A 7894-nucleotide genomic window follows, 5' to 3' on the forward strand; every position below is an offset into this window, starting at 1 on the left:
AGATAGATAGATAGATAGAAAGACGTCAATAAAAATATTCTTATTGTTACAGTTTAACTGCTTAGGATTTCTACTTTCTAGAAATTAAATGTTAGTAAGTCACAGACTATTGAGCCATTATTATGTTGGTAATTCTGCAGAGACGAGAGTTTTACTGGAGTTTGGTCTTCCATAAACTCAAATGAGGTCTCATTTTCATTGGGTCTTCTGAGACCCATTTTAATTACACAATTCTGAGTCATAATCACACAGAAAACACAAATACCAATGTGTGCATAATCCTATTAAACAAAACTAATCTGGCACATACGAACAAATGGCTCTCTGAATGCCACTCATCATACTTTAGCCTATGTTTTCTCCGTACAATAATGGCCTAATTCATGGTGTTTTGAGGAAAAACACATGCATTATGTTTCAATATCTTTTGGGCTTTCATTAGGGCTGCAAATCTGAATGGGGCAGCTGCAGCTGAGAGACACCAATAGTATTATGCATCCCCAGTCAAAAGAATGACTGTTTCATTGGCTTGTTTTGTACAAATCAATGACTGCATCTACAGCTGAAACAAAGCTCTGAAAATTGAGACGCTTTACTTTCCCTCATCCAACTATAAAATGACCTGCGCTGTCAAACTATTTTGGCTGGTAGGTTTTATACAATGAGGGAGCGAGCTCAATTTTAATCACCAAATGGATCAATGTCTTTTTCCTTTGAAAGTTTTCATTGCCGACAAAAGTGTCTGGACTGCAAAATCCAATTTGCAGGCAGGATGTTATATAGCAGCTCGCTCCCAAAAGGTCAGTGTGGTTTTTAAAGCTCTGTCGGCTTGCCTGCACTTCTTATCTAGCTGCCCAGTGGTCCGTTCTATCCTCTGCTGGCAAATCTAGGTTTGGTTAGCAGTTCAGATGCTGATCTGATCAGAAAAGATGATTTCATGTTGAACGTGTTCTGGAAGATAATCACATTCAACTTTTTTGGCATCTAATATTGTAAGCCAGCATCAATCACATCTCATATACACTTCACTTTTTAAGCCTACACTGGCAAATGAATGCCTTTAGTATCTTGATTGAAGACAGCAGGCTGTTATTGGACAGTTTATCACTATCTGGAAAACTAAGCCATCCATTCACAAGAATACAACAGAAATTGTGATTTTTTCTCACTATAGTCACACACTTGAGGCGTTACGTAATCATTCTAATACAACTTCAGACTTTGGCAGGTCACAAATAAAGGATTCAAGGGTATTGCCAGCAATATTCTTGTTCTGTTACGGACAGAGAGAGTACAAAAGGGGAGGGGCACTCACGACTTCTTCTGTGAGCCAGGATATTTCTAGAGCTGACCCATTTAAACAGCTCGGATAAGCTGCGAGCACAGGTGCATCTGGATGGCTGCAACTGCCATCCTGAATGCGTAATTACATACATTAAGTGTCAAAACTGATTTGCACATGTAATTTGATGGGTGGATGTGCAAACTACGCAGGATTTCAGTGGGAAGTATTCCAGGCATGGGGGTCAGATCCCATTAGTTTCATTCATTTCAAATACTTAAACAGAACCAAGTGTTCTCACTCATTCTCATTCTTTTATGAGCGGAAAAGAATAGCAAATGTCAGCCGACAATTAAGTTGTTTTATTCAACAATCAGATAGTAGCTTTTCAATAGAAAGCAGTGGCTGTTACAGCTATTATACATGGCCTACAGCCTTGCACAATTAGTGCAACTCAGTACTGCTTTGCATTGTACTGCCGTGGGATGGAGAGGAGAGTGAGAGATATCCATATTTAGAAGGACCTCATTGATTCTTCCTAACCGAGGCACAAAAGATTTGTTGTCTGTCCAGTCTTGAATAGCGGGACCTTAATGACAGCCCTGCATAATAAAACCTCCTGCTGACCTCAATCAGTGTTTGAAAATCTGATGAAACTGAGTGAGAGCACTTGCTCCAACTGTAATGTAACTGCATTCTGTCTCTGCGTTGTTACATAACAATATCACAGTGACAATGCACAACCACAAATAATTCACACCATCAGGAGCCCTCGGAAAGAAACTGCGCCCACCAAGAGGCCCGTCCCTTCATTCTAAATGTGTTTCCCCTTTAATAAACTTGCACACATGACTGAGTGATTCCTTAGCCAAAATGGCAGATGATGAAGGATGAGAGAGGAGTGTGTAGTAAAGATTTAATTAAGACTCACCATGGGATGCCTTACTGTGACTCCAGAGACCAGGACAGAGGAGTTTGTGTTTGCTCACTGCAGCTGTGAATAATATCTACACTATTCTTATTTTGACCTACATGTACTGAGAGGAGGATCTGAGAATATGCCCACATGAGCGCAGGTCTTTCTTCATGCTTTATTTTCACCGTGAGGCTTCCAGAGGGGGTCTCCTTATGGTAAACCTTATGTTCACTCTAAATTGTCGGTCTCTGGTGGAGATCAGGGACATAAGACACATCTACACTGAACATGTCCACAAATCGTACAGAGGATGTGAAGCTGCACTGCTGAATCCCTCCCGCGGCGCATTTGCAGATTGCTCAAGGTTTACAAGCAATTTTCGCCTCGCTTCGTCTTTGCCTTGTGACGTGGTTTTTTATGGTCTCCATGGAAGACTCCCATCAGCACTTTACTTCATTCCCTTTGAAATCAATTCAGTCTCTTTTGCTCCTACTCAGTGTGGGTTACCATGGATACCGCTCCCAAATGGTTTGGCTTGTACATGAATTTGTTTATGAGTGTTACTTGGAGTGGTTTGGAATGTTCTTTTTTTTGTGCAGCCAAAGTAAACATAATTTGCTAATTAAGCATAGCAAAATTACACTCAAATGGTTTTTCTATTATATTCTATTTTATTCTGCAAGTGTCAAGCTACGGAGGGCTCCATTTGGTGAAGGTTTCTTCTAGGAGTGATCATGAAATCACTTTTTTTGCAAACATTTTCCACCTTTCCAACATGCAGTATCAGCCACATGAGGACACTAGTAAGAGTTCCTCCAGTGCACTCGGGAAAAGCCTAACAATCCGCTGAATATAATCTAGTCTGATCCACCAGGAATCAAAGCTACGCCAATGTGGCTTCTTCATTTCCCTGTTGGGCCAAAAAAGCATCCAAATACTTCACTTGGCTGCATCTAAATCCTCATAAAAACACGCAGCCTGAGTGGCGTGCGCCTTATGTGAACCACCACAACTGTAAATCATGTCTGGGGCAAGAAAGTTGGCAGGAGAGGATTGAGTGGTTTAATTTGTTGAGGACTTAATCAGGGTTCATTTGGGATTAAGGGAAGACTGGGTGCATCTCCCACTGAGGCTCTAGATTCACTGCTGCTGCATTTCACTCCCCTCTTGAGTCCACTGAATCGAAAGATCTACATATTTCATACGGGGCACAAAAGATCTCAAGGAACCACCCACATTCAAACGTATGTCTATCCAAGATTTCTAATTCTGGATGTGTGAAATATTCACCACTGCAGGGACCGTAGACAACATCCCAAGCATCCCTGGGGATTTCTTGTGAAATGTGTTTGCCTCAACATCTCTGTCTAATGTGTTTTTCTTGTTTCCTCTCACATATCATTACAGTACAAGATAACTGAAGCTGAGAGTTGCTTTGTATTAGCCTGCCACACTGGCTATTTTGGGCTGGACTTTGTAAGCAACGGGGCTTGGCTGTGTGTGCATCCCAGCATCTCTTATGTAATTCCCTCCAATGGGAACAAAGAAATCGGAGAGAAAGTTTGTCGAGAGTTACTTAATCTTACATAGAGTTAATTGGAGACAGCTGGAGAACTGAAGGTTGTTTACTGTGCCAGCATGAGCGGGGAACAGTGCAAGAACAAAGCAGAACGTCCAGATTCTTCCTTATGGCTCATTATGGCTGGTATGTCAGAGCAGCATGAAAGCTTGTGTGAGCATTGGAGGCAGAGTGAAGCAGAGTTCTGTTGTTACTTTGTGGTAGTGTAAGTCTGATTGATCCCTGTCAGAGGAACCTCTAATCAACAGAGAGCCATTGATTTCCTCTCCACAGAGCCTACGAGGTGCCTAAGACACCTGCTAGCAGCCAGCTGACAGACACTTATGCCTGCTAACCAACAGCTGACACAAACTGATGCCAATGCACTGTGCTGGATAGGGTGAGTCACACATGCTCAGATAGATCCCACTCTCAGGGATGCTGGATGCTGCACAATGTGAGATCCACTGTACTGTCATTCTGAATCATATCTCATGCACGTGGTATGTCACAGATGGAGTCTCGGTTAGCTATGGTGTTTTGTAACCAGGATGCAGGCAGGAGAAGTATAGATAACAGGAAAATCTGCTGTGCGCAAGTGGTGCGAAGCTGTCCTTCCTGTAACAAAATGAGCACTGTCATAGCTAAGTATCATTGCAATCTTCAGCCTGATCAGCACAGTTCGTCTGTGGTGATTTCTATCTGCCGTGAGAGTGCTTTAGTAAGCAGTTTTCCAGCGGCAGTCACATGCTCCGGGGCCGGGGCTCACAGCCAGCTGTCCCCATCATCAATTCAGACAATGCAGAAGGCTGTGGCGAGGTGAGACTTCGGGGCAGATGTGTGTGGCATGGGGCAGGCGAGGGAAAGCATAATGTGACTGTGTTTTTCATCTCGCAAGAGCGTAAACAACAAAGACGATGCGTAAGCAAGATCAAGTTGTATCAAGGAAGATTTCTATGCTGTATAAGGACATTTTTCTTCTATCTGAATGTACCGTATGTACAAGTCTGAGATGTTCTCCAGACTCAGGTCAAGTTTTGATAAATAGTCATCACACTAAAGCTGCAACGATTAGTTGATTAATCGATCAATAGACATGTAACTCTTTTTTTTTTAATCATTGAATAACCTTTAGGTCATTTTTCAAACAAATGCTGAACATTTTCTAGTTCAAGCTTCTAAACTGTAACAATTTGATGCATTTCTTTGTCACACATGATGAATCTTTTTGGCCTCAAATAAAACAAGGCATTTGACGATGTTACTGTGCTATGAGATATTATAACTGTTTGACACAATTTTCTGACATTTTATATTCAAGAAAGTAAGGTGGCACATTCATGGATAAAGAAAATAATCCTTACTTGCAGACTCACATCTCTCATCCATCACAGTTAAGTACAGAATTACAGTATGTTGGCACAGGACTGCGTTCCCTCATCACCATGTCTAATGCATGTCCAATAGTGTAGGAGGAGGACCAGATGTGACCAGTCAAGTGTAGGAGAGGCCCAGTTCTGCAGGCAGTCTGTCTGTAAACTTTCTAAATATGTAAATGTCAGAAGTGCCTCAAGATGAGCAGAGCTGATTACAAACCAGCTGCTTCACTGCAGAATGAGCAGCAAGCCAAGACAGCTCCCCCCGGATTAGTACCCATCAGTCGTCCTCGGGGAGTCCATATTCCGACGATGAAACAATGAGCCCGATTCCGAGAAGGATAACTACACCCCTCACGCACCAGCACCGCCCCCACTCTCCCCCTACCATCAACAACCCGGCATCCCCGCCCCTCCTTCCCATAAAAACACGCACAACCATCGCCCCAGAGCACGCGCACAAGCGCTAGGCTGAACACACCTCTCCTTTCCTCCATCACACACCAAAAACACACACACACACACACTCTCAGGAAGGCATAAGCGAGTGTGGAGAGCGTCGCTGCTGAAAGCAGACAACATTGTAAGGGCCAGCGATGAAGGACGCTCGGCTCCGAGCTCACGGCAGGTGCGGAGCGGTAAGCTGCACCTCGGGAGGCCGCGGGTGGGAGGGGGCGCTCTGCCTGCTTCACCATGTCCACGCATCGATCCACTCAACTGGCGACACGGTAAGCCCATCGTTCACTCGCGAAGAAATCTCCAAAATAAAATCGGATATCATTCTCCACTTTCTGCTCCCGCCGCCTCCTTGTCCTATGCTGAACCTCTTCGTCTTCCTCGCAAATGAAGTGTCATTCATTCCGGGCTCAAGAGGCCATTAGGTCCACCACCAATTTTAAAGGATGGTCAGGCCCCGTCCCCGCTAGCCCCCGCCGCCAAAAAGAAAAAAAGGGGCCTGCTCTTGCTAATCAATTGCGTATGGCCAACAGCTCTGCGTTAACTTTTGTACCAAAACTCGCCCTGAAATGCCGCCCATCGCGTCCGTGCATGGTCCCCCCGTACTGCCCTCTCAGGATGCCAAAAAGTAGTCATTGATCACGGTTTGTCATGCCTTGCTTCTCCGTCCAAGACTGGAAACCTGCGCTGCTAGTGTATATCTCTCTAGTCTCATCGCTGTTTCCTAGCTCATAGAGTTCTCATATCATAACTATAGCATCGAATGAAAGAGACTCTGCCAGCATGTGATACCTGATGCATAGCTGCGAGAAATCGATGGGAGCACATTACACGTGTCGAACATAACCCATACCCAAACATCACCCATCCCACCGACATCCATCTGCCACCTACTGCTTTCCATCCTCCACCAGAGACTGTAGTTACTACATTCCTCTTCCATTGAATCAGCCCTACTCAATGCATGCCAAATGATCAAGCACCCCTCCGAGAACAATTAAGGCACCCCCACCTGTCATGAAGATCCATAGTTATATTCTGAATGTGTCCAAACCTCAGAGCTGAACTCCAGGAGTATAGTTTCATAGTTTTCTTTGCTGTGTTGCATGTAGACCCTGACGAGACAGTATGTATCCTCTGCTGGTTTTCCCCTATATCTGCTAGACGCAGTCGTAGGTCCCACCTTTCTATTCATACAAGAAAAGAGCACGCTTAGAGCGCACTATGACAAGATGTGAGTCACGAGAAGAATGTCCCATTAAGTCATTCTAAGCATCTGGTTAAATCTTTATAAACACACACATCTGTATCTCCATGCACTTATCTATTCGGTACTATCCCATATTCCAGGGATCCCCCAGTGTATCAAAGGAATTAACCTTTTCCACCAAGAAAAAGCCGCTATAACCCCATTATCGTCAATAGAAGTGCGGGCCCCTTTTGTTCCCGGGTCTTCCACGCCCCCGACACCCCCCTTATTGTAGATCTCCCCTTCTTTTCCTTCCTCCTACGATTTGTTTTGAATCTCGATTGTTTTGTATCTAATGGCTTATAGCATGAGAGATATTATAATGTAGAACCCTATTGGGGTTTTGTATAGCTGTCAGAAGCTATTGTTTATCTGTATCTTGTAAACCCTCCGATACAACCAATGAGTGGGGCTATTGTTCCAACACATTAATGTATTAAAGCCTGTATATTGGGTGGTGGAGCTGCCCCGCAGCACAAGAAGGCGGTCTCTATCTGCCCTAATGCTTCCTTCAGGTGTCTGTGTTCTGTTGGTCGATATGTCGACGGAGAGATATAGAAGTGTACGACCACGGTCTGTAATTGAGCGAGGAGCTTTTGTGTGTTGTTGGGGATTATGAGCTAGGCTATATTAGAATGGCCGTGGGTGAGGAAAATGTTTTATACATCTTGGTCTAATGTTGTAACCTAATAACGAATGCCTACTCTTATTGAAAACATAGTGATCAAGACTGATCCACGGCCTCATTTGAAAACCACGAAATACCTACACACATCCCGTCCCCAGTGAATGCCCCGTGAGAATAATCATGCTCCCATTTTATATACTGTTACAAATGAAAATGAAAGCTGTTTATGCCCATCTTTGACCTAGCCTGTGCCACGACCCTCCCTGTGCCAAACTAAATGTCCTTATAAGATGGCCTCAGTGAGTGAGAGAATGGGGGTTAATGTGCTCATGTTTCCGCACTCTCATCAGGATCCTAGCTGCAGAGTTTTGGATGTACTGAAGCCTCTGCCAGACTCTGCCCAGAATCCCAATGAGAAGCGTTTTATGT

Source organism: Morone saxatilis, unplaced genomic scaffold, assembly GCF_004916995.1.
Source record: "Morone saxatilis isolate NCDOM2014 unplaced genomic scaffold, NCSU_SB_2.0 Contig16, whole genome shotgun sequence".
NCBI lineage: Eukaryota > Metazoa > Chordata > Actinopteri > Moronidae > Morone > Morone saxatilis.